Source organism: Balaenoptera borealis (assembly GCF_965194805.1).
Source record: "Balaenoptera borealis genome assembly, chromosome: 19".
Classification (NCBI taxonomy): domain Eukaryota; kingdom Metazoa; phylum Chordata; class Mammalia; order Artiodactyla; family Balaenopteridae; genus Balaenoptera; species Balaenoptera borealis.
In genome coordinates this window covers 54975040-55000784 of record NC_138878.1, presented here as the reverse complement: position 1 = coordinate 55000784, position 25745 = coordinate 54975040, and the positions used below count along the sequence as shown (strand labels likewise).

Genomic DNA, 25745 nt, shown 5'->3' with positions numbered 1-25745 from the left:
TGCACTGTTGTGTCTCAGCACCAGCACAGTGCCTGGCACAGCGGGCACACAGGCAACATTTGGTGAATGATCCTGAATGACGTCTATGGAGAACGTATACTGTGTTGGGAGCACAGGCGCTACAGTCTGAGTGCCAGCTACCACTATCTTCCAGCTCCAAACAGGGCACTTCACCTCTCTGAGCTCTAGTTTCCTCATCCGTGAGGCTTCCGGAGGAAACATCAATACCCACACGTGTGGAGCACTTAGCACAGGACCCGGTGTGACGCCAGGGATGCACGGTAGCTTCTATCAGCCTCTTTTATCCTCTCAGTTTCCTTGCCTGGCCAATGGCCACCGCGATCCGTCTCTGCTCTAATGAGATAAAATCTGAAAAAGTACAGCGTAAAGCGTCCTGCAAGCAAACGTTAATTCTCATCTTTGACTTCGTGCAGTGTGGCAGTTAAGAGCACGGATTCTGAACTCAGGCTGCCTGGGTTTGAATCCCAGCTCTGCCGTGTGACCTTGGGCAAGTCACTTAACCTCTTTGTGCCTCAGTTATCTCATCTGTAAAATGGAAATAACAAAAGTACTTCTCTCACGGGGTTGACGTGAAGATTCAGCGAGTTAATATATAAAGCTCTGAGGGCGGCGCCTGGCACAGGTAACCACCAAGAAGTGTTAGCTGCTATTACCACTACTGGTATATGGATTCCTGGTACACCACTTCCTAGATGTATGACCTTGGGCAAGTTACTTAACCCTCTGCCTTTCTCATAAGACGGGGCTACTAGTAATACCTCCTTCATAGGATTATTATGAGAATTAAATAAGTTAATCCACGTGAAGTGTCACGTACTTGAAACCAGGCCGGCTTATAAGAAGGGCACAGTGGATGTTAGCGATCCTCATCATTTCTGACTGGGGGCTCTCTTGTGTGACTGACCTCCTACGCTTGCATTTAACCCTCACATTGCTGTTTAACTTCCTTGTCTGCAGATCTGGCGCGACCCCTCCCCCCCAAGCCTCCCCACCTCCAGGAAACCATCAGCTCCAGGAGGGCGCACGGCACACCCTGCCCCTCCCACAAGCCCGGTGCCCAGCTGGGTGCGCAGCTGCCCGCTAAATGTCCGCTGGCGTTGCTCAGTGGTATGACACTCCTCTGGCCTCTCTCCTGGCCCAGGACACAGGCGCCTCATGCAGGGGCTCCCTGAGAACACCACACCATCCATAACTCTCCCACCAAGAGGAGCCACTCTGCCTGCGGGCACAGAGTGTCCTCAGGAGGGCCTTCCTTACGTCAGGGCACACAATCCTCTGACCCGGAACAAAAGGAAGTGTCTGCTCTGAGCGTGGGATGGGGAAGCTTGGAGAGGATTCCTCCAGCAAAGGAAGAACCCGTAACCATGGGCAAACAGCCTGGAGCCTCCCAAGGGAGGCCTGTCCCAGGCAGCAGTGACCAGCAGGCAATGACCGCAGAGCTGCCGCAGCTTTCCCTGGCAACCAAGGGACCACAGTGTCTGAGATGGTGCTTATCCCTAAGCAACGTGCCCCTGTCCAGGTCATTTAGACCCTCTGGCTTTCTCATCTATAAAATGGGGTCAGGGACTTCCCTGGTTGTCCAGTGGTTAAGACTCCACGCTACCACTCCAGGGGACTCAGGTTCGATCCCTGGTCGGGAAACTAAGATCCCGCATGCCACACGGCGTGGCCAATAAATAAATAAATGAATAAAATGGGATAAATTTCCCTGATTGACCCATTGCCTGACCTGCTCCGGATCATAGGGAACTACATTTCCCAGGATTCTGGCTAGGTTCGGCCAATGCGGGTCAATGGCAGAAACCTGGCAGGTGGAGGAGGCGAGAAGCCAGGATGGTTCTCCCTCTTGTCCCTCCACCTTGGACAGCATCTCGGGTAGGACATGCCTCCCCACTCCCCTCAAAGCCCTGGGCGCTGGTAATAACCCCTCCCTCTTGCATCCCTCCAGCTCTGGTTGCTTGTCCCTCTGCCCCTGTTTGGCTTCTCTGCTCCTCCATCACTAATTTAACCAAATTCTCTATGTTGAATTCCCTCTGTCTGAAACACCTAGAGTGGATTTTGTTTTCCTGACAGATACACCTGCCTTGACTACATTTTAGGAGCACCTGATAATGAAAGGAGAAGATACACTTGGAAAGTGAAGAGCACCACACAAAGCAAGGATTATCTTATGGAAATGCCTTCCTCTCTTCCATAATGTACAGGCGCGTTGAGGGTGTGGAGTTTAAAATGCCCCAAATGAAATGATACAATGTTTGAGATTTGCTTGAAAATAATCCAGAGACAGGGGGATGGATGAAGCGAGCTTGATTGTGTGATGAAAACTGTGGGATTTGGAGACAGGCTCTGTACACTGTTCTTACTACCTCTGTATATGTTTGAAATTTTCCATTAATCAAAACCAACACATATGGGCTTCCCTGGTGGTGCAGTGGTTAAGAATCTGCCTGCCAATGCAGGGGACACGGTTTCAAGCCCTGGTCTGGGAAGATCCCACATGCCGCGAAGCAATTAAGCCCATGTGCCACAACTATTGAGCTTGCGCTCTAGAGCCCGCGAGACACAACTACTGAGCTCGTATGCCACAACTACTGAAGCCCACAGGCCTAGAGCCCGTGCTCCGCAACAAGAGAAGACACCGCAATGAGAAGCCCGCATACCGCAATGAGAAGCCCGCGCACTGCAATGAAGAGTAGCCCCCGCTCGCCGCAACTAGAGAAAGCCCGCGCACAGCAACGAAGACCCAATGCAGCCAAAAGTAAATAAAATAAATTTATTAAAAAACAAAACAAAACCCAAAACGAAAGGGAAAACCGGTCCCTATTCTGTTGTTGGGGGTACAAACTGGTAGAACCTTTTTTGAAGGCAATTTGTCAATTAGATTAAAACCATGCATGTCTGTGGATCCAGTGATTCCAAAACCAAGAGAAATGCTGGCCCAAGAACCCAAAGCTGCCTGGACAAGGCCCCCCAGCTGCTTGAGACAGAAGAAAATGAAGGCAACCAGAAAGTCCCTCACTAAAGAACTGATTAAATGCATTTTGATAAATCCATATAATACAACCCCAAGCAGCCATTAAAAAGAATGAGGGCACATCTAACATGCTGATAGGGTACAATGCCCAAGAGACACCGATAAGGGACAAACCAAGCTGTGGAGAAACAGTATTATCACATATATACACACATACATACATACATACATATATATAAAAGTATGTGATATCTGGAGGAAAAAGTCTGATAAATAGTAATAATAATAATATCTACAAATATGAATCTAGCATTTACCATGCGCCAGCACTTTATATATGTGTGTGTGTGTGTGTGTGTGTATATATATATATATATATATATATATATATATGTATGTATGTTACATATCACATGTTCAGAAAACCCTATAAGGTAGATACAATTACTGTCTCTGTTTTACAGATAAGGAAACTGAGGCACAGAACTGTCAAGCATACATGTTGAAGTCCTAAGCCCCAGTACCTCAGAATGTGACTGTATTTGGAGATAAAGCCAGAGGTAATTACACACACAGAGACACGACCATGTGGAGAGACAGCAACAGGGCGGCTGCCAGCAAGCCGAGGAGAGAGGCCTTGGAGGAAACCAACTCTGCTGGCACCTTGATCCTGGACTTCTAGCCTCCAGAACTGGAAAAAAAAACTGTTGTTTAAACCACCCAGTCTGTGTTTTTTTTGTTATGGCAGCAATACCAAACTAATATAACTAGGTCACACAGCCAGTCGGTGCTGGAACCGGGATTTGAGCCCAGGCCGGCAGGGCTCCAGAGCCCATACGCTTAACAACACGGCCGACACAGCAAACCCTTTACAATGGTTGTTTTATCTCCAGAAAGTGAGACTGGGGGGGTGGGGTACAGGGAAAGGAGGAGTGAGACTTTGGATTTTTACTTCATAGGCTTTTATAATGTTTTATAATTTCTTAAAATATATCATATTTTTAAAAATTAAAAATCACTTACATGGAAATGAACATATACCACCCAACTCAAATGTGGGAGAAAGGAGTATATCTAGACCTGATCTGTCTTTTACAAGTTTCACTGTCTCTCATGGTTCCTAAGGAGCCACCAGAGAGAAGCCGGAAGCGCCTGCACAGGCAGACATTCTGATGTGAATGAAAAGAAGAAAGGATAAAATATTTGAATCTTTAGAAACCTTTTTTTTTTTGGCCACACTGCACAGCTTGTGGGATCTTAGCTCCCCGACTAGGAATCGAACCTGGATCCATGGCAGTGAAAGCCCATGTCCTGACCACTGAGCCGCCACGGAATTCCCCTAGAAACTTTGAAACACCCAATAATGATGATGATAGTGATAATAATAATTGCTGATATTTTCATATCATATGTATGCTAATACTGTCCTAAGTGCTTTTTAAAAAATTTTTGGCCGCGTTGGGTCTTCGTTGCTGCGCGTGGGCTTTCTCTAGTTGCGGCGAGCAGGGGCTATTCTTCATTGCGGTGCGCGGGCTTCTCATTGCAGTGGCTTCTCTTGTTGCAGAGCATGGCCTCTAGGCACGCGGGCTTCAGGAGTTGTGGCACGTGGGCTCAGTAGTTGCGGCACGTGGGCTTAGTTGCTCCGCGGCATGTGGGATCTTCCCGGACCAGGGCTCGAACCCGTGTCCCCTGCACTGGCAGGCGGATTCTTAACCACTGCGCCACCAGGCAAGTCCCTATCCTAAGTGCTTTATATATATTATCTGTTAAGTCCTCAAAATATTTTAGGATATAGATCCTATTACCATTCCTGTTTTGTATTTAAGGAAATTCTGAGGCTCAGAGAGGTTAACTCGCTGGGTTAAATGGCAGGGTCAGGATTCGAACCTAGGCCATCTGGCTCCAGAATTTGCCTCTCATGACCATGCTCTCCTGCCTCGCCTCAGCTCTGAAGGGGCCACTCGTAGAAAAGGAAGCCTGACTCAGGGTAAGAGGTGCAAGAAGAGGCACGAAGATGCATTCAGCCAGACCAGTAATCAGAGCATTAAAACCCGAGACCCCACTTCATTGGGGTGACACAAATTAGGAAGCAGGATAATGACAGCAAGTGGTGAGGAGCCAATGGGAAGGCTGGACCCTCCTGCCCGCTGGGGAGAGCATGGGCCAGAGCAGCAGTACGGAGAGCGACCCTGGCCGTCCCTGGGGGAAGAGAGAATGCCCGTCTCCAGCCACAATGTGACCCCTGGACATAAACCCCAGGGGTTCAGAAGGACACAGGTATGTGGGTGCTCACTGAAGTACTGGTCGTGGTGGTGTGGAGCTGGGGGTGACTTGAACACCAGGGGACTAGAAATGTGAGGGTGGCAGATGCACATCACATACGACTGTTCAGCAGGCAGACGTAATGCACTGGAGCACGCAGAGCAACGAGATCTCAAAAACACGGCATTTGGTGAAAACCGGAAGAAAAAGGAAGAATAAGAATAAGATATGGAGCCCAAAACCATTTCTGGAAGCAGACTCCTTCCTCAAACCTCAATATATATTTTGCAAGGATATGTACCTAGCTACAGACACACCACAGTCACCCCAGAGTGGGGGAGGGGATGGAAGGAGGGCTAGAGGATGAAGAAGGAAAAAATAACAACAAAAATTTACCCAGTGACACGGGAGGCAACACACACATTGTTTCCGCCAACAGACAAGTCGTCTGTGGGAGCAGGACTTGACTTGCCCTCCATTTCTGGGGTTACGTGAGGGTGGAAGAAGAGGCAGAAGGCAGAAACTGGACACAAATGACTACACTTCTTCAAAAGAAAATCTTTGTTCTCAAATGCCACGATCTGTTGGGCCTGACACAATTTGTTAACTTTGCCTCGGTCAGGGACCGAGTCTGGAGGCCTTTCCCAGCTGTGGCAGGCATCTGGTTGTCTACTCAATACCCACTCCCCTCTTCCCCTGGAAGATAGACCCCAACTGGTCAAAGGCAATCAGGACATGGCATTCCTCTGCGGAGTTGACTGGTCTGCTAAGGAGAGCACATGACCTCAGCTGGACCAATCCTAGACTAAAGGGAAGTATTTATAACCCATGAGGGACTGGGCTCTTTTTTTCCTCTCTCTCTCCCGATGTCTGTGGACAAGAAAGCAGGTGGCCCTGTCACTGGCAGCCAGCTTGGGACCAAGAGGCACATATGTATATACAGAGAGAGAAAGCTCTAGGACGAAGCTAACACTGAGAACCTTGATGGCAGACATCTGAGCCGCTGACCCTACCTCGCCTGCAGCCCACCCACCTCTAGACTTCCAAGACATATTAAATGTCTTTACCGTTGGCCAGATGATGTCAGTGTTTTTGTTACTTGCACCTAAAAGCATCCTAACCGAGAACCACAAACGAGGCAGCCATTTTTCGACTGTTAAACAGAGGAAAATCCCTGCAAGAGGGAAATGGGGCATCTGAGACACCAACGGGAAGGGATGCTGAATCCCAACGTACAGAGAACATTTACCAGTCTCAAGTTGCACGTCCCCTGCCTGTTGGGTCAGCACCACACATGTGATTCCGCAGAAACAGGCAGTGGCGCTGTCCCTGGCACACAAGGGGTCTGGAAACCTTCAGCAGTGGGTTACTTCGTTTCCTTCATTCTTCACAAGAACCCAGTTGCAGCCAGTTTCCTATGTTCTATTTCTCCCGAAAACGGCAGAGGGTTAATCCCCAGCTGGCTGGAGCTGAGGATGAGAGACATGACAAGAAGCCCAGCCTGGCTCTCCTGCAGCGACTCTGTTCCTGAATCAAAGGTTGGACTTCTGGATGTAGGTACCCTGAGATCTGACTACAGCTGGGCTCTCCGACATAGCACACAGCCTGAGGACTTCAGTGAGGAGACCCCACCAGCTGCGGTGCATCACCACTACATCGGAATCAAGGGAAAGGCCCAAATGAGATGAAAGGGGAGTCAAGGAGACCTGCCCTCTGGAGCTGGCCTGCCCTGGTGCCAGTGGCCGCTCTGCCATTGTGACCCTGGACAAGTGATTTCATTTGAGCTGCCTCATCTATAAAACAAGAACAGGGACTTCCTTGGTGGTCCGGTGGTTAAGACTCTGCGCTTCTACTGCAGGGGACACAGGTTCGATCCCTGGTTGGGGAAGTTCCGCGTGCCGTGCAGTGCGGCCAAAAAGAAAATATTTTTTTAATGAAAAAATTAAAAAGAAAAATAAAATAAGAACAGAAGTACCCATCTCACAGAACTGTTGTATGGATAAAATGAACTAACACGTGCAAAGTGCTTAGCATGGAGCCTGGCACAGAGTAAAAGCTTTAAGAAATGTGAGCTATTTTATTATCATTATGATTTCATGGTATCTATCTAATAAAGTATAATTACATACAGTAACATGTACCTGTTTTAAGTGCACAGTTTGATGAATTTTCACACATGTCTACACCTGTGTAACTCACACCCCAAACAAGACATAGAGGCTGCCGACCACACACATTAACTGAGCGCCTTGCTTCAGGAGTCATCCCTGACCCTCTCCTTCACAGACTGGTCTGTTGAAGACCTACAAGGCTCTCTGGCCAGTTCGTTTTCCTCTGCATTCAGGCCCACTTGCTGTAGGCTCTGTCCTCCAGTTTCCCTGACCCCAATCTCTCAGTGTTGCAGCCACAGTTATCACTTAAAAATGCAGATCTGACCAGGTCCCTCTCCTGCCTGAAACCCTTCCGGGGGCTGACCTCAGGGTAAACCCTAAACCCCTCCCATGGCCTACAGGCCCTGTGCTCTGCCCTGCCCTGCCCATCTCCCTCACCTCTGCAGACAGATCCATCTTCCACTTCCCCCTTTCTCTCTCTTCCCATCTCACTGGCAACTTTTTTTAATAGCCATTTTTACTGAGGTAATTGTAAACTCAAGTACACTTGTAAGATATGATACAGAGAGATACTATATACACTCTACCCGGTTTGGCAAATGGTAACTTTTTGCAAAAATGAAGTACAATATCATAACCAGGAAATGGACATTGAAACAATCTACTGATTTTATTCAGATTTCCTGTATTCATTTGCGTGTGTGTCTTCTGTTCTATACCACTTCATCACTTGTGTATGTCTGTGTATCCACTATCACAACCAAGATATGAGCAGTTTCATTATCACAAAGATAGATCCCTCATGTTACCTTTTATAATCACACCCACTCCTTCATAACCCCCTATCCCTAACCCCTGACAACCACCAATACGTTCTCCATTTGTATGATTTTGCCATTTAAAAATGTTGTATAGGGGCTTCCCTGGTGGTGCAGTGGTTGAGAGTCTGCCTGTCAATGCAGGGTACACGGGTTCGAGCCCTGGTCTGGGAAGATCCCACATGCTGCGGAGCAACAGGGCCCGTGAGCCACAACTACTGAGCCTGCACTCTAGAGCCGGCAAGTCGCAACTACTGAGCCCACGTACCACAACTACTGAAGCCCGTTCTCCGCAACAAGAGAAGCCACCGCAATGAGAAGCCCACGCATCGCAACGAAGAGTAGCCCCCGCTCACCTCAACTAGAGAAAGCCCGCGTGCAGCAACGAAGACACAACGCAGCCAAAAATAAATAAATAAATGAATTAAAAAAAAAAAAAAAAAAAAAGAGTGCAATGGCTGGGTCATATGACAGTTGCACACTTAGTTTTTAAGAAAGTGCCAATCTGTTTTCCAGAGTGGCTGTACCATTTGACATTCCCACCAGCAAAGTATGAGAGATCCAGTTCCTCCACATCCTTTTCACTGGCAACTTTGGATCATTCATTCAACAGATATTTATTGAGCAGCTCCTGTGTGCCAGGTTCTAGATGTTGGGCTTACACCACCAAACAAGACACATAATTCATATTATCAAATAGGAGCTTACATCCTAAAGGGTGTAGATAGGCAGTACACAAGTCAACAAACTGAGTAAGTACTAAGAAGAAAATAAACAGTGATGTGATAAGGAGAGTGGGCAGGCAGGCAGCACAGCACAGTGATTATGAAGCCAAACAGCCTGGGTTCAAATCCTGACTCCACCACTTCCCAGCTGTGGGGCTTAGGCAAGTGACCTGACCTATCTGTGCCCTGGTTTCCTCATCTGTTTCCTATGAATACCTACCTCCTAGGGTTGTTGGGAGGATTGAGCAAGATCCTGAGTGCCATGGGGCCAGCCACTCAGGTCTGGATGTGGACTCCATCAGTTTAAAAGTCTCTATAAGAGCCTCTGAACTACCGCATTGCTGAGAAGCCACACTTAGAAGTTTTGTGGGTTTCCCGAGACAGGATGCACCCAAGTGCTCAGAAGGGAACCTCCCCCCTCCCCCCGCAAGGGTCAGAGCCCCGCTCTGGGAGCTCTGGGAATGGGCGGCCATGGACAGGACAGAAGAAGGGACAGCAAGGCCCTCCACTTACCCAGCAACTGGCAGAGGCCACTCCAGCAGAGGAGAGGCCAGGGCAGGATCGGAGGAGCCGCTCAGGGTACCTGGGCCTCTCCATATACCCTGGGAGTCCGACACCATTCCCAGGCTGGAGGACTCATCTGAGCCCTTGATGAGGGGCTGGGGCACAGGGCCTCCCCAAACTCGTGGCCCACAAAATAGCCATTTCCTGTGCAGAGCTGAGGAGACAAAGGTACCCTGGAAACTCTCCTCCCCACCCCGTCCCACCTCTCTCCAGGGCCTGGCCCGCAAGAGGGAACTGAGAGAAGCATGTTGGTTGGCACCTTACAAAAGAAACAGGGAAATGGGTGGGGGTGGAGCTATTGGCAGCTCCAGGCCCAGGAGGAAACAAGGCCATCTTTGAGGGGGGCAAGCTGGGGTCCCTTCTCTGAGAGGATGGGATCATGAACCAGTGAGGCCCCGAGCCTTTCTGAGGAAGAGGCGATGCTGCAGTGACCTGTTCTGCGGGCTTCCCAGTGGCCTGGGATGGATCAGCCAGCTGCTTCTTTCCTAAGGATTGATGAGTCTGGAACCAGGGCACCTTCTCCTTATGTAAAGCTCCTTCCAGACCTGCAGACTGACGGCCAGAAGGCAGCACAGCACTTCAAGGTGACGGGGGAGGGCTGGAGTCTCTGACCCTGACCCTGGCTTGCAGCAGTTGGTACAAACTGTTCTGAGGGAGGAGGGAGTCAGGACACCAGGCCTTGAAAGTGCACACAGGAGCTAAAAAGCTAAACCAAACCAAACCAGCATCATGGGTCTCCTAAAACCCTTCAGGGGCCATGGGAAGAAGTCCAAATCATTATGGATGGTTCGCCAGGCCCAGTATGACCCAGGCTGCTGACCTGTCCCCCCATCCCTCTGCTCAGGGCACACCAGCCTCTGTTCCTCCAGCACACCCCAGGGCCTTTGTACAGGCTCTTCTTCCTGCCCCCAAACACCAGCCTCCAGCCCGCCCCTGGGCAAGTTCCCACTTATCCTTCAAGTCTAGGCTTACAGGTCACTTCTTCTCAGACACTCCCAACCCCACTCCAGCCTTGAATAAGACCCCACCTCCAGCCCTGTAACTCTCTTTCAAAGGCATTCTGGACTTTTCTTTTAGAGTTTAATTACCAGTTAAATTATGTGGTTATTTGAGTGATTATTTGATATCTATCTCCCCCCAGTAGATGGGGAATGCCATGAAGTCAGACTAATAGCTCATCACATTTATGAAACACCTACAGGTGTCTTACAGCATTATCCCACTGACCCCTTACAATAGCTCTATGAGGTCAATACTCTCATTATGCTAATTTACAGATGGGGAAGACATGTCAGTCCTGTCCACGGGGCCAGGCACTCAGTAAATGGTTAGTTTGGGGGAGGGCACACAGATGTCTGGGTTACACTTCCAATTATTCCTTCCCCCTAATACCCATGGTGTGTGGAGGGGAGCCCACTGGGAAGCCCAGGTCCACAGAACACACTACTGTCACACTCTGGCATGACAGCCTCTGATTCCAAGGGCTCCTTCTGATTCTAATCCCTCCCCAATCCAAGAAGACACTAACTGAGCATATCTTTATTGTGCAGCTACTGTGTCAGGTGTGGCCAAAGCACTAGAGACACAGCAACAAACAAAACACACGGCGGGGCGGGAGGGGCGACGACGGAAGACACCTTCACAGGCTCATGTCTGCCAGGGAGATGGATACAAAGTCCTGTTGTTCTGCAGTAAACAGATCAGTGGTTTTGGGGGGGGGGGGCAAGGGGTGGAAGGGTGCAAACAAATAGGCAGGGCTGTGAAGCTACCCTGTATGATACTGTAACAGTGGATACATATCACACGTGTCAAAACCCATAGCATGTAGAACACAAAGCATGAACCCTAACTGTAAACTATGTACTTTAGTTAGCAACGATGTATCAGTATTGGTTCATCAGTTTTAAAAAAAATGTACCACACTAATACGAATGTAAATAAAAGGGGAAACTTTCATTTAGAGTGGGGAGAGAGGGAGTTGGTGGGAACTCTCTGTATTTCATGATCAATATTCTGTACACCTTTTAAAACAGCTCTTAAAAAAAAAAAAAAAGCAAAGCTGTGTTTCTCTTGAATCCACTCCCATCAGCTCTATCCTTGATTCTCCCACCATCTTCACCTTCTCCTTGCAAATCGCCACTCTGCTGGCTCTCAACTCAATGCCTTCACTAGTCACCTGGTGCTCAGGCCAAAACCTCAGTGCCAGCCTCCACCCTTCTCCTTCTCTCAACCCCACATTCAGTCCATTCATAGTTAGTATTGGCTCCACCTTCAAATCATGGTTAGGACCTGCGTGCTTCTCCCTGCTCCACCTCCCACCCCCGCCAGCCTGGACCATGAACTGTAGCAGGAGCTCCCTCCCTGATTTCCCGGCTCCCTCCCCTGGTTCCACACACAACCAGAGGGACTCTGCTAACTTGAGTCAGAACATATCCCTCCTCTGCTCGGAACGCTCCCACTACACATTCAGGAAAAAGCCTCAGTCCCTGTAAGGCCTCACATGTAGCTCTCTGACCTCATCTCCTCCTATGTTGTCTTTATTTCACCTCTTGAGGTGGGTGTGTAATGGCATCTCATTGTGGTTATCACTTGCATTTCCATGATGATTAAGGATGGTGAGGTAGGTACTTTAAATAATAATAACAGTAACAAATGGTTACCATTTACACAGAACTTATTATGTGCCAGGCACTAGGCTAAGGGTTTTATATATACAGCTGCCCTTTCCGAACCTCTTAGGCCAAATGAGTTTTGGGATTCTGGATGATTTTGATTTTAGAAAAGCAATGGAGAGCTTATACCCAGCAGGGTCTAGGGAAGCATCCATCACATCGATATTTCTGCAGTGATGATAATCTGTCTATTTGGGTAACATTCCACCTGGGATTGTGGATCTGTATTAAACCCCTGAATCCCCACAACCACTTTGCGAGGAAGGCAGTGTTATCATCTCTAGTTTATAGATGGGGAAACTGAGGCATGGGAAGGTTAAGTGCCTTGGCCACACTTGCACAGGTAGAAGTGGAAGGCTGGGATTCCAACATGGGCCTTTTGTACTACCGTCCTCTTTACTGGTTCTTAGGGTAGCTGACAGGAAATTAATCAATACTGAATGAATGAATGAATGAATGAGATTAAGCTGGGCAAGTTAGAGAACTCAGGCTTTCCAAGAAGTTATTGCTCATAGCAGGAAGATCAAATACCACTGAGTTAACTGTATGTGTTTAACCTACTTAATTTAGTTTGAATACAAGACCTACCCAAATATAAAGCAAGATTTCCCCCCTGAAAAATGATCCTCAGCAATAAGAGTTGTGTTTCAAAGTTTTCATATTATTTTATTTTGAACAAAGTGCAACTTGGGAAAAGCCACATTAGCATCTAAAGATTTCAGTGATGCTAGTTTTGGCAACAATGAAAAAGGAGGCATATATTATAATAGACTCAGGAACTGTTCCCGAGGGCTTGACCTCACTATTCCAAGTGTTATAAGTCACTTAAAGAGGCCCTTTAAAGACAGAGAGCAAGATAGGGACAAATAATTGTAAGCAACATTCATTTAATTAACTAGAATTTTGAAAACTGAAAAAAGGCTGTGTAAAGTAAGACGGAAAACTATCTTGAGGCAAAGTGCTGCTGTGTGGGATGAAACTGAATTTTCCTAAACTGTCATTTATTATTCATATCGGAATCATTAGTCTGATTGACTCAAAAATGAGTGCTTATGTAACTGCTTTTATATGTTCACATTTTTTCATTTATTCATTTTCAGTAACTGTCTTTAAAAAAAAAAATCAAAGTGTTTTTTTTTCCTTAATGTAACATAGTAAAAGTTATTGGCTACACTTTAGAGATCACCAGTATACAACTAAAAGGGGAATTAAAAAAAAATTGGCTAATGATATATGACTACTTGGGATACAGTTTCCAGCAACAACTTAATACACAGATTCAAGAAGTTCCACATCACAAGCACTTCAGATGGAGGTGGAAATGATGTACTCTGGAAATATGGGTCGATGACTCAAAAAAGGGGCTCTAATGATGATAAGGAGGCCTGTGAAGAGGGTAACATTTTATGATGTGAGAGGATCTAAGCCACATTTTGAATTCAACGTTTTTGATGTCATGATTCTAAATGTGTCACAAAATTAATAAACTGAAAAATATAGATAGGCAACTGATTACGTCATCAATATCCCTAAACATTTCAAGTAGACCCCAAAACTTTAAAAAAAAAATTTCTCTTTGGAAAGATGGGGAATCATCTTGTTTTGGGATACATACAGTATTTTTTTTTTTTAGTGCAAGTATTTTTTTTTTAATCTGGAAGGAACACTCCAGGCTTGAAAAAGTGATTATCTTGGCAGAGTCTGGGTCCTTTGATTTCTTTTTTTTAAACAACAAGCAAGTATTACTTTGATAATCAGACATGCATATAAACAACACAGCTTTATAACGTGAAGCTCACCGAAGGACACAATAAAGCAATAGTTCCCACCCTCAGCCACGCCCTGGAAACATCTGGGGAGCTTTAAAAAGAAACCCCATCCCACGCCTGGTCCTACCCTGGGTGACTCTAGTGAAATGTTCTGGGGTGGGGCTCAGGCCTTGGAGTTTCTTAAAGCTCCCCACAAATATGCCACAAAAATGAGAATTATTATTAAAGCAAAAATTTTCAAATTTTTCCGCAGAACATCTTACTAAGTGCCTTTCAGAAAATAAAAAGGTTCCATAGTCAAAGAAGCAGGTTTCTTCCCTGCAAGATTTCTCAGAGCCTGTACTATAAAAATGTGTACCAAGACTTTTACAAGAGGAGGACACAGTACAAGGCGGATAGATATCTCTGTGTGTGTGTGTACGTGTGTGTGTGTGCGTGTGTGTGTGCACGCGTGCATGTGCTCAGCATCCTTTCCAGCAGCCGTGTTGTTAGCAAGCCCCGGCCATTCTACCTCCTAACCTGCCCACCCCCCTCACCCTCCACTCCCTCCCATCCTGGTTCTGTCCTCCATCGTCTCCCATCTGGACTATGGCAGAAGCCTCCCCGCTGCTCTCCCACTGGCCCTATAATTCACTGCCTACAAAGGTGGACTACAGAGATCCTTGGGGCACACAGAGTTTGAAAAAGCTTCTGTTCCCACCCCTGAGACTCCCTGCAATGTCCCAACTGCCACCCAATGATCATGGGAGGGACCTGTCTTAAGGTAAAAGTGCATCATGGACAGCCCAGCTGCTGCAGAATGAACCTGGGTTCTCCACGCCATCCATGTTGAGCTGCCGAGTCACCAGCCCAGAAGGCAGCCCCCAAAAACACTTGGACTTGGGGTTGGGGAGCCCACACATTTCCTGACAGTTTAAGTCGGCACAACTGGGGTTTTCTGTCACTTATAGCCAAAAGAATCCAAACTAAATGCTCTCTATTAAATTACCCTATTTCATTGGTCAGAAGTTTCTTCATGAAGTAAAATTATATTATTTGTTTCTTTTCTGGTTTCTTATCTGTCTCTCCTTCAAGAATGCCAGCTCCAGGAGAGCAGGGACATTTGTCCATCTTGTTCACAGTTACGTCCCTCGGACCTGAAACACTGTCTGCCAAAGAGTTGAAACTCAGCATTTGCTGAAAGAATGATTGAGCTCATTTGATTCTTTCAACAGCTCCAAAAGGTAGGTGTTAACAAATACCAAACTCCTCCTCACAGCCACGCAGACCCTGCATGGTCTGCCCCCAGCTTCCTCTCCCCGACTCAGTATCCTACAGCTTTGCTGGCCACCTTCCAGTTCCTTCCCAGAATCAAGCTCCTTCCCACCTCCAGAACTCCGCTGATGCTGTTCCCTCTACTGGGAATGCTCCCCCCATCCATTAAGGTCTACACATCCTTCAGGCCTCCCCTCAAATGGCAGTCCTTATGAGAGACATCTCCTGACCTCTCGAAACATGTCAGGTCCCCCCGGATAGGCTGTCATGGCTCCTCCATCAGGGCACTTAGTGCAGATGTAATGACACAGCTGCTTCTATGAATTCTTACTGAGGTTCTGTTTCCTCCACCGAACCATGAGCTCCAGGAAGACAGAGGCCCCTTTGTACTTCCAGAGCCCTCTTAGAAAACCCGGCACACAGTACGTGCTTAATAAATACCACACTTGCCTCTTGTGGCCAGGATATTTACTGCTCACTGAACACCCACATGCTCCCACATCCCAGCCCCTTGCAGTTAGTTAGGCAAGGCCACACGGCTAGTTCTGGGTGTGAGCAGAGGTGGACTGCATCACTCTGGCCTTGGCATCTAAGTGCTGCAGTGTGACCCTCTAGTTCCCTCGTCCTGCCGTGGTGACCCTGGAGACTGTGTGTTCCAGTTGTGATGCTACAAGACAGGGGAGCCCCACCCCCCCGCCCCATCCTGGGTCCCTGAGGTTCAAGGCAAAGCCCCCAGCTGACCTGACTTGCGTCATGAGTAAGAAATAGACATTTGCTGTGTTCAACCTCTAGGATTTCAGGGTTAATTTGCTTCTGCAGCAGAATCTTGCCTCTCACTGGCACTCTGTGTGAATGAATGAAGGCGGCTAAAGGCAGAGACAGCTGTGATTACAGACCGGGAGGTGAGGAGCAAGGCAGTGGCCTTCAGCTGCCAGTACTGAACTCAGGATGAGAGGGGCAGACTGCATAACTACTCCCTGGGGAATCGCCACTTTCAATGCCTGATGAGGCAGATGAAAGGACCCAGAGCCCCCACTCCCTTCAGACAGAGCCTGAGGCCTCGGGGCCCTCATCAAACACAGCTCCTTAGGGATCACAGCCAAGTCTCAGCCCCTGGGAATTGGGAAGAGGCTGCTCAGAAGGCAGCAACACCCTGGGAAAACCCTATTAGTTAGGGGAAGCTGAAACAGCAAGGCCGCGTGAAGGGCCTGGGCTAATTCGGGCTGACAACCTTCCCTCGGAATCACCCACTGGGGCTCTGCCCTCCCAGCTCCATCCCAGAGAATAAATCACACTGTCAGGTCTAATTTGGGACTCGGCTGACGGGCTGAGCAGAGAGAGCATCCATGCGTTCTGGCCACAGAGGTCAAGGGCAGCCCACACGCTAGAGGCCAATGCTGAAAGGCCTGGGGACTAATTGGAAAGGGGACTGGGAGACCGAAAGCTATGGGTTTCCAATACCCACCGAGGAAACTCGTCTCTTCTCCCGTAAAATCTCTGGCCCAGGCCTCAGCTGCACAAGTCCTGTTTGCAGAGCACAGTCCAGCTATATCCAGGCACCACGCTAGCTCAGGGCTGGGCACAAGGTAAACACTCTTATTTGCTGAATAAATAATCCTAGCAGCAGCAGTGAATGCTTATTATTCCCTTCCAGGCTGGTGACCAGGCTGCCTAACTTCTGCCGTGCAGTAAAGGCTAATGAATCCAAGTGGCCACCATCGCCATCTCATCTATTGTGTGACTACTTCAGCCAGGCACTAAGTACTTGAGATTCACAGTCACGTTGTAATTCCCAAAACAACCTCAGGAGAAAACAGAAGCTCCCAGAGTTAGGCTCCCTACTTGGGGCTCGTCAGTAATCAAGCTACGACTAGACCCCAGGTTAGCTGGACTCGAGCCTGTGCTCTCGGCCACTGTGTCAGCCCATTGTGATGGATTTCGCAGCCTTCAAGAAGGTGGCCCTGAAGCCCCAAGTCAGTGTCAGGTGTCTCCTCAGAGTTCCCATGGCCCTGTGGCTTTCCCTCTTAGGACTCTCATGACTCTGGGTTGTTTGCCTACAGAGCTTTCCCCAAATACTCTCGATCCAAGAGGGTATCCCTGTAAGCCTAGTGCTCACATGGGATATGTTTGCTGGATGGACGGATGGAAACCCAAGTCCAAACCCTACATCTTACAGAGGAAGGGGGTGGAGATTCAGCAAGGAGAGCTGCAGCGAAAGAGTGTCACTGAAGAAAGGGGAGGTGGAGAAGAGGGGGGAAATTGCTCATTGACAAATCTCTATTCTTCCTTCAAAGCCCAAAGCTGCTTCCAGGAGATCTCCCTGACCCCCAGGCTTGCCTGGGCACCTCCTGTGGGCTCCCATCAGCCCCTGGGGTTCCCCCATACAGCCCTGACCACCCTGGGCTGTCACTGTCTGAGGGCCTGCCTCCCTCCCTGGACGAGGAGCCCCCTGAGTGCAGGGTCCACTCAGCCATGAGACCGTCTCACCCACACCACTACACTACAGGGATGGGCACCGAGGAGGCGCATATTAAATGTGTGTTGAAACAACCAGCAGAACCCCAAGAAAGGAAAGAAGGCTGGAAGCGTCATTCTGGGAAGAAGAGTTAAAAGCACAGGTACAGTGTGTTTGGAAAAGGAGGCCAGGAGAAGACTCTGCCATCTGCAAGCCACAAAGGGCTGCCAGGAGGAAGATGTGTGGCTGGTGCCCTTCATCAGGACTGGACCAGGACCAGTGAGAGGCAGTTACACAGAACGGATGTGATTCACGAGGAAGCTTTTTAATGATCAAAACTTCCCTAAAGCAAAATATGCTGCCCTGTTCCTCCCTTCCTAGAAGAATTTAAACTGAGGTCAGATAGCTAGCAGTCTGGGACCCCAGGACCTCTTATGAAGCGACAAAGTGTAGTGGCCAAGAGCGAGGGCTCTGGAGACATTGCAAAGGTTCCCACCCTGGCTCCTCTGCTTGATAAAGGGCGTCACCACTCTCTGCCTCAGTTTCCAAGTCATTACTATGGGGAGATCACAGCAGCGACATCACAGGGTGGGTGGAAGGACTGAATGAGATCATGCACGTAAAGCGCTTACAGCAGGGCGCGGCGTAGAGTCTGCACCCATTAATGTTCATTATTATTGTTTTCGTTCTCCCGTGGAGCCAGACACTGTTGGCTGGATAACACAACTGACACTCTCAGTTCCCTTTTTCTCTGGCTTCCTCCTCAGGAGAGGCTGAAAAGCCAAACAACATTTCTCACCTTCCTTGAAATAGGGGGAGGCTATGTGACCCATTTCTGGCCAATGAGATGTAAGTGGAATCTTCTGGGGAGGGGGATTCTGGGATTGCTGAAGTGGTTCAGAACTGAAAAGAAACCACACTGCTTGGAGTTGACTCTCCCCCTTCCTTGTTCCGGTTGGAGCTGCAAGCAGCAACCTTGCAGCCATGAGGGAAAAGCCAAGGGAATCAAGGAGGCCCCAGCCCAGACATCCCTCAGCCTCTGAACTGACATCGGCAGCCAAGTACCTCTGGGTTTGTTGTTATGGGAGAGAAATTGAGCCTCATTTGTTTAAGCTGCGTGAGCTGGGTTTTCTGTTCTTGCCGCTGAAAGCATTCCTGGCTGATACACCCACCATGACACAAAGGGCTCAGGGCACATGTCCATGGTCATCGTTTGCCAGCCTCAGTTCAGGTCCCTGGCTGAGAACCCCTGATCCAGAGGAGAAAGAGTGGAACGTCATGACAGGACAGCGTTTACCAAACCTCACTAGCTGTGTTTCACCCTTCCTTTTCAACTGCATCTATGTCCCAGCTGTACAATTACTTAATAGTTCCTTTAAATCAACTCACTTTTAAACTTGAATATATATACATATATTTAAAACAAAATCTACATTCCTACCAAAATGAAAAACTGGTATCTTTTGTTCCAAAGGTAACAATGAATAAATACAATGAGGGAATTCCCTGGTGGTCCAGTGGCTAAGACTCCACGCTTCCAATGCAGGGGGCCTGGGTTCGATCCCTGGTCGGGGAATTAGATCGTGCATGCCGCAACTAAGACCTGGCACAGCCCAATAAATAAATACTTAAAATAAATAAATAGATAGATAAATAAATAAATAAATATAATGAAAATGAACAAAAGATATTCATCCACATATCCCTGAAAGTTAGCTGATGTAGCATAATTTGGGTTCGATGGACAAGCAAGAATTCCTCATTTCTGTCTTCTATTGGGGAAAAAATATCAGCAGATCTGGCAAGACTTGGCATTTCCCCAGGGCAACAAATGGGCTAGAGCTCAGTAGGGGCTGCCCCTCAGAGAGGTAACACGTTTTCCTGTTTGCCACAATTCCTGAAACCCTGTTCAGAAGTGAGAGAATTCGTTTAGCTCTCCTGGCTGGCAGATGGAAGAATTAGGTCGGGGACCTGCCTTGTTCCTTCCCTTCAGGGCCTCCTCAGAGAGGCCTTCCTGGATCACCTGGTCTAAAATCACCCCCTTGGACTTCCCTTGCGGTCCAGTGGTTAAGACTCTGTGCTCCCAATGCAGAGGGCACAGTTTCGATCCCTGGTCTGGGAACTAAGATCTCACAAGCCGCACGGCGCGGCCAAAAAAAATAAAAATAAAAATAAAATAAAATAAAATCACTGTTGCTCCCAGTCAGTCCTCTTTCCTGCTTTACTGATCCCTGTAGCACTTATCCCCACATTTACTCGTTTGTCTGCTTATTGTTTTATCCTCCAGTAGGATGTCAGTTCCTGTAGGGAAAGGATTTTGTTTGTTTTGTTCATTCCTGAATCCCCAGTGCCTGGACCATAACAGTAGGTGCTCAAAGGCCTATTTGTTGAGTGAAGGAAAGAAACGAATGAAGGAACAAATGAAACCCTGTCTCCTGCTTTCCAGTCCCTAAGGCGCTCGTTACCATGTAGGAATGATGCCGGTCCTCCTGCGGTTTTAGAGGCAATACTAGGAATTCACTCAGAAACTGGAACCTTTTACCGCATTAAAAAGGGACGAGCTAGATTAAAATGAGTATCTATGATGCCATACAGATATATGTTAATAACCGAATAACTGAAATAAATGAGGGAGAAGGGACAGGTCTCCCTTAACAGAACTAATTATGTGGACAATTCATAAATGTAGAAGAAATGAGGGACGTACAAAAATCACCATTAGGGAAATACCACAGTGATAACTGTTGCAGGCAAGATTCACCCTACCAACGCATGCCAAAATGAGCAGGTGCAAGTTCAAGGAGAAACAAGTGTAGTCTCAAAGCACCTCCCCCAAGATAACTATCAATTGCAAAGGGAAAAAACAGTTACCGGACAGTGGAGAAACCCAGCAGACAGCACCTTGATGAAGTGATCCAGGTTAACATCACCAGTGATGAGACACGGGGACCCGCTGGTGCCATGCACCGAGGCGGGCACCTCACCTCTGCCAAATAATGCATAAGCTCAACCCTGTCATGAGGAAACATCAGACAAAGCCAAACTGAGACAATCTACAAAATAACAGGACAGCTCTCTTCCAGAGTGTCATGGTCATAAAAGACAAGGAAATACTGAGGAACCGATGCGGATTGGAGGAGGATTAAAGAGACATGACAACTAAATGCAGTAAGGATCCTGGATAGGGTCTTGGAAAAGAGAAAGGACATCAGTAGAAAAACTAGTGAAATATGACTGAAGTCTGTAACTTAGTTCATAGTACTAGACCAGTGTTCATTTCCTAGTTTTAATAGTTGTGCTACAGTTGTATAAGATGGTAGCATTTGGGGATGCTGGGTGAAGGGTAGATAATGTGAACTCTCTGTACTATTTTTGTCACTTTTTTGTAAGTCTAAAATTCCTTTAAAATAAAAAAGTTAATACAGAATTGTATGGCCATCATCAAAAAGTCTACAAACAATAAATGCTGGAGAGGGTGTGGAGAAAAGGGAACCCTCTTGCACTGTTGGTGGGAACGTAAATTGATACAGCCACTATGGAGAACAGTATGGAGGTTCCTTAAGAAACTAAAAATAGAGCTGCCGTATGACCCAGCAATCCCACTACTGGGCATATACCCTGAGAAAACCATAATTCAAAAAGAGTCATGTACCACAATGTTCATTGCAGCTCTATTCACAATAGCCAGGACATGGAAGCAACCTAAGTGTCCATCGACAGATGAATGGATAAAGATGTGGCACAGATATACAATGGAATATTACTCAGCCATAAAAAGAAATGAAATTGAGTTATTTGTAGTGAGATGGATGGACCTAGAGACTGTCATACAGAGTGAAGTAAGTCAGAAAAAGAAAAATAAATACCGCATGCTAACACATATATATGGAATCTTAAAAAAAAAAAAAAAAGGTTCTGATGAACCTAGGGACAGGACAGTAATAAAGATGCAGACGTAGAGAATGGACTTGAGGACACGGGAAGGGGGAAGGGTAAGCTGGGACGAAGTGAGAGAGTGGCATGGACATATATACACTACCAAATGTAAAACAGATAGCTAGTGGGAAGCAGCCGCATAGCACAGGGAGATCAGCTCAGTGATTTATGACCACCTAGAGGGGTGGGATAGGGAGGGTGGGAGGGAGACCCAAGAGGGAGGAGATATGGGGATATATGTATATGTATAGATGACTCACTTTGTTATAAAGCAGAAACTAACACACCATTGTAAAGCAATTATACTCCAATAAAGATGTTTAAAAAAAACCAGAATTGTGCCAAGAAACATCCCTTAATGGAAATCTGGCCCCAAGAGACTGTCCCACAAACAAGCTCCAGGTACCCGGGCAGAGCCTTAGGCCAGGATGAAGGAATATGAAGAGACCCAAGAAACAGCCAAGGGAGAAGATACTGTCTAGATTTTGTTTTTTTAACTTTTTTTTTTGGCCACGCCACACGGCTTACGGGATCTTAGTTCCCCGACCAGGGATCGAACCCAGGCCCTCGGCAGTGAGAGTGCGGAGTCCTAACCACTGGACCGCCGGGGAAGTCCCCCTGTCTAGATGCACTCAGTTCCCAAACTCGACTGACTGGTCCCTGCAACTCAGCCAACACCACTATCTGCGTCCAGAGTCTGGATGCCAGAATCTTCTGTTCTCCCACTTTCCACGCTATTGGGGTCTCTTGGTGATTCAAGGATCAGACAGCACCCCCTCTCCCAAGACCCTTGTGGCATCCTGCCAACAAAGGTTGACATCCTCGTTTAGGAATGCCCCACTACCACCTGGACTGCCCCACACCCTGAGGCCCCGTCCTTTACTTGGTCTGGGCCAAAGAAACCAAAGAGAGTGCTCATTAGCAAAAAACCCGGAAACCTAATTATAACACATTCAAAATCTTTATATTACAGGTAAGTACTTACCATGTGTACATATTTTAATTTCGTGTAACTACCTGCACTGTACTTTTAGCCTATAGATAAACAGCACATCCACACATGGGGTGATGGGGCCATTCTGTATCTTAACTGTGGTGGTAGTCACACAACGGCATGCATTTGCCTAAACTCAAAAAACCACACACCAAAAAGTGAATTTCACTCTGTGTAAATTTTAAAATGGAAATTGAAAAGTTAAAAAAAAAAAAGACTGTGATACACTGATGGATGCTATGAAGAAAGATCTTCAAGACACACTACCACTGGGGACAGTGGGAAACATGCTGCAGAAGCGTCATCTAGCACGGCTTCTTTGTTCTCCATGTAAGAAATTAAAATAATGAGGGTGTATTTGGATAAGGAGGAATGTTCATGAGCAGGAAGAGAGGTCCAGCCAGACACCCACCCAACTACTGACTGCAATGACCTCGGAGGGAAGATGTCAGACTGTGGGTGTTGGGAGGGACAGGGGAGGAGTCATACATCTTTCCCTTGGTACTCTTCCAAATAAAATTTTTTTTTTAAATAATAAAGAGGCTTATATGTATGAGCCGTAAAACTTAAGCAAACGAAAGTCACACAAATCTCAGTACTCAACCTTAGTATGTTCTGGACACTAGTGCTCCTTGAGGGTCCCAGGAGAGCCGAGGTCAAAGACTGTGCATCTACAGAGAGAAAAAAAATGAGGTTACATCTTCGGCCAGCATGAGCCTTCCTGCTGTAGTACCCACCTGTCATTCACGAAGTCACTCCCTCAACAAATATTTATTGAACGCCTGCTGCGTGCCAGGCACCGAGGGTACACCAGTGACCAAGACAAAGTCGCTGTCCTCAGGGAGGAGACACTCCAGCAGGGGAGGGAGACACTGAACAAACTCAATCCTCAGCCAGGGAGCGGCGGTGCCCTGATGGAGACTAAGTAGGCTGAGGAGAGCAACGGGCTGCCGCTTCACAGAGACGTCAGAGGAGGCCTGAGGACAGAGGCCTGAATACAGGAGACCACGAATTGGGTGACTATCTGGGAAAGAGCCTTCCAGGCACAGGAACGGCCACTGCACAGGACCTGAGGCAGGAGGTGGCGGGGGTGGTGGGGGCGCGTTCAGGAGCAGCAGGAGGCCCGTGTGCCTGGCGCAGGGTGAGTGCGGGACACGAGGGCAGGGAGGTGACGGGGCAGCTGGGAGCCCATTATAAAGACATTTCCTTCAGACAACTGTGAGCAGAGGAGTGGCAGAGAAAAAGCGCTGGCCTGTAACTCTGTATTATTAATTTACGTTTTTGAATATTTAGTATGGTTGTGCATATTTGAGTGGGTATTTCATGGATGGATGAATGTCTCCAGGCCAAGAAGCCACTTGTCTGCATTGCTCACCGTCACATTTTGGTTTAGGCCAGGCACTTACTAAGCCAGGGAGATGAGATCTGAGAGGACAACCTAGAACCCTCCTATACGCTAAACGATAACTCTCACTCCCTATGTGCCAGGCTCCATCCTAGCAGAATGTGCCGACTCATTTCACTCCCCCAGCAACCCTAGAGGCTGCCCAGCCAGTCCAAAGTACACTGTAGGTGGGACGAACCCAGGCAACCTGGCTTCAGAGCCTGCTCCCGACCACCTGGCCAGGCCACACGGTCACGGCGGTCAATGAAGACAGGGCTAACTGCAGGCTGGCAAGGCCTCTCCCCATCCTTCCCCAATGCTGCCATGTCCACATGCCGTCCACATGCCAAGGCCGACCTCAAATGCCAGCCAGCTCCTCCAGGGGGCCTCAGAGGAAGGAAACCTAGCAAGCAGCTGGCCTACTTTCCAGAGTCCAGGAATCAGGATAGCTTCAATAATCTTGCCCTTAGGGGCTCTGGAGAAGCCAGAAGGGGTTCTTTGTTCTTTACCTTTCTCAGGCCAGGGACCCCTGTTGGCAGCCTGGTGAAGAAGGGTTTGGGCTCCTTCTCAGAATCATGTGTTCAAATGTACAAAATACAATACACAAGATTACAAGGGAAATCGATTATATTCAGATATCAAAATATCTGTAAAACAAAACCTAACCTGAGATACAGTTAATATTTGTGCTTCTTTGTGAATGCTTTAAATTATGAGATCTTAGTGGTGGGTCCAATAACTATAGTAATTTAGAAAGAGATGAGTGTAAACAGTACCTTGTAATATCTACAACAACTGTAATGTGACATGGAAAACGTTTTGATCTCTAGCAGCGACAAAGTCACAGGCGTTGCTGATACAACGTGGTTTGTGGCCCTTGTTCAGAAGGAATGGAAATGCTAAATTTCAGTTAGATGGTAGAGAAAATAAAGATGTAATTTTTTTCCCAGCCAACTTCACAATCCTCTAAATTCCATCCAAGGACCCTTCAAGGGTCCATGGACCTGAGATTAAGAACCCCTACGCTAGCGCTGAGATAGGGTAAAGGTGGAGTGTGTGCCCAGGGAAGGTGACAACTAGGGGGTGTGCGGCAGATTCAGATCCTCGTGAGTTTCGTATGGGACGGGGTCCTGAGCATTGGTGGTTTTGGTTCATCCTGCATCCATTTCCCTTTCCAGGTAGGCCCTCCAGACCTCATCTTTCTCACTCAGCCCATGGAATTCCTGTGGGAATGACCCAATCCATGTGTTGGTAGGGAAGGGAGTGGTGTCACAAAACCCAGGCCTGGCCAATAAAGCCACCGCATCCCCTCTTCCCCGCCCCTGGCCTCAGAGATGGCTCAGGGTGGCCCTGGAACCAAAGCCAGGCTGATCAGGTCCACTAAACAGTCTCAGGACATGTGCTGGGATTACAGGGAAATCTCTGGGGCTGCTAAGTTGGTTGGATATATATGTGGAGCTGCCTCAGAGCCTATCTGACCATAAAACCAACAGAGGACTGCAGCCAGGAGATGGAAGGAAACAGGGTCCTGGCAACCCTGAAGCCATTACACATAGAATGTTCCAGGCTGTGAGTTCAAACATTTCCTTTTATACTTACGCAGGCTGACCTGAATTTCTATTTGTTCACACAACCGAATGACTCTCAACTAACATAGAAGGGAAAAAGTGAGTACGGTTCTTGACAATTCGCACAGCTTACTACTAAGCCACTTAGGAAAGCATAAAATAAAATTAGAAACAGTTACTATACATAGAATCAGCAAATACAGAAAAACACACACTCTTTGAAAGATCAGAAATAGCC

The 25745-nt window shown here is 47.6% G+C and overlaps 1 protein-coding gene across 7 annotated transcripts in view; it reads right to left on the bottom strand.

The window, feature by feature from the left end:
- SIPA1L3 (signal induced proliferation associated 1 like 3) overlaps positions 1-25745 on the bottom strand; it is a 238199-nt gene that overhangs the window by 119402 nt on the left and 93052 nt on the right. For all 7 annotated transcript variants that reach the window (XM_082367255.1, XM_082367253.1, XM_082367254.1 and 4 more), the window contains one exon: positions 23160-23226. The gene's annotated coding sequence lies outside the window, so the exon portion shown is untranslated. The remainder of the gene's footprint in view (positions 1-23159; positions 23227-25745) is intronic.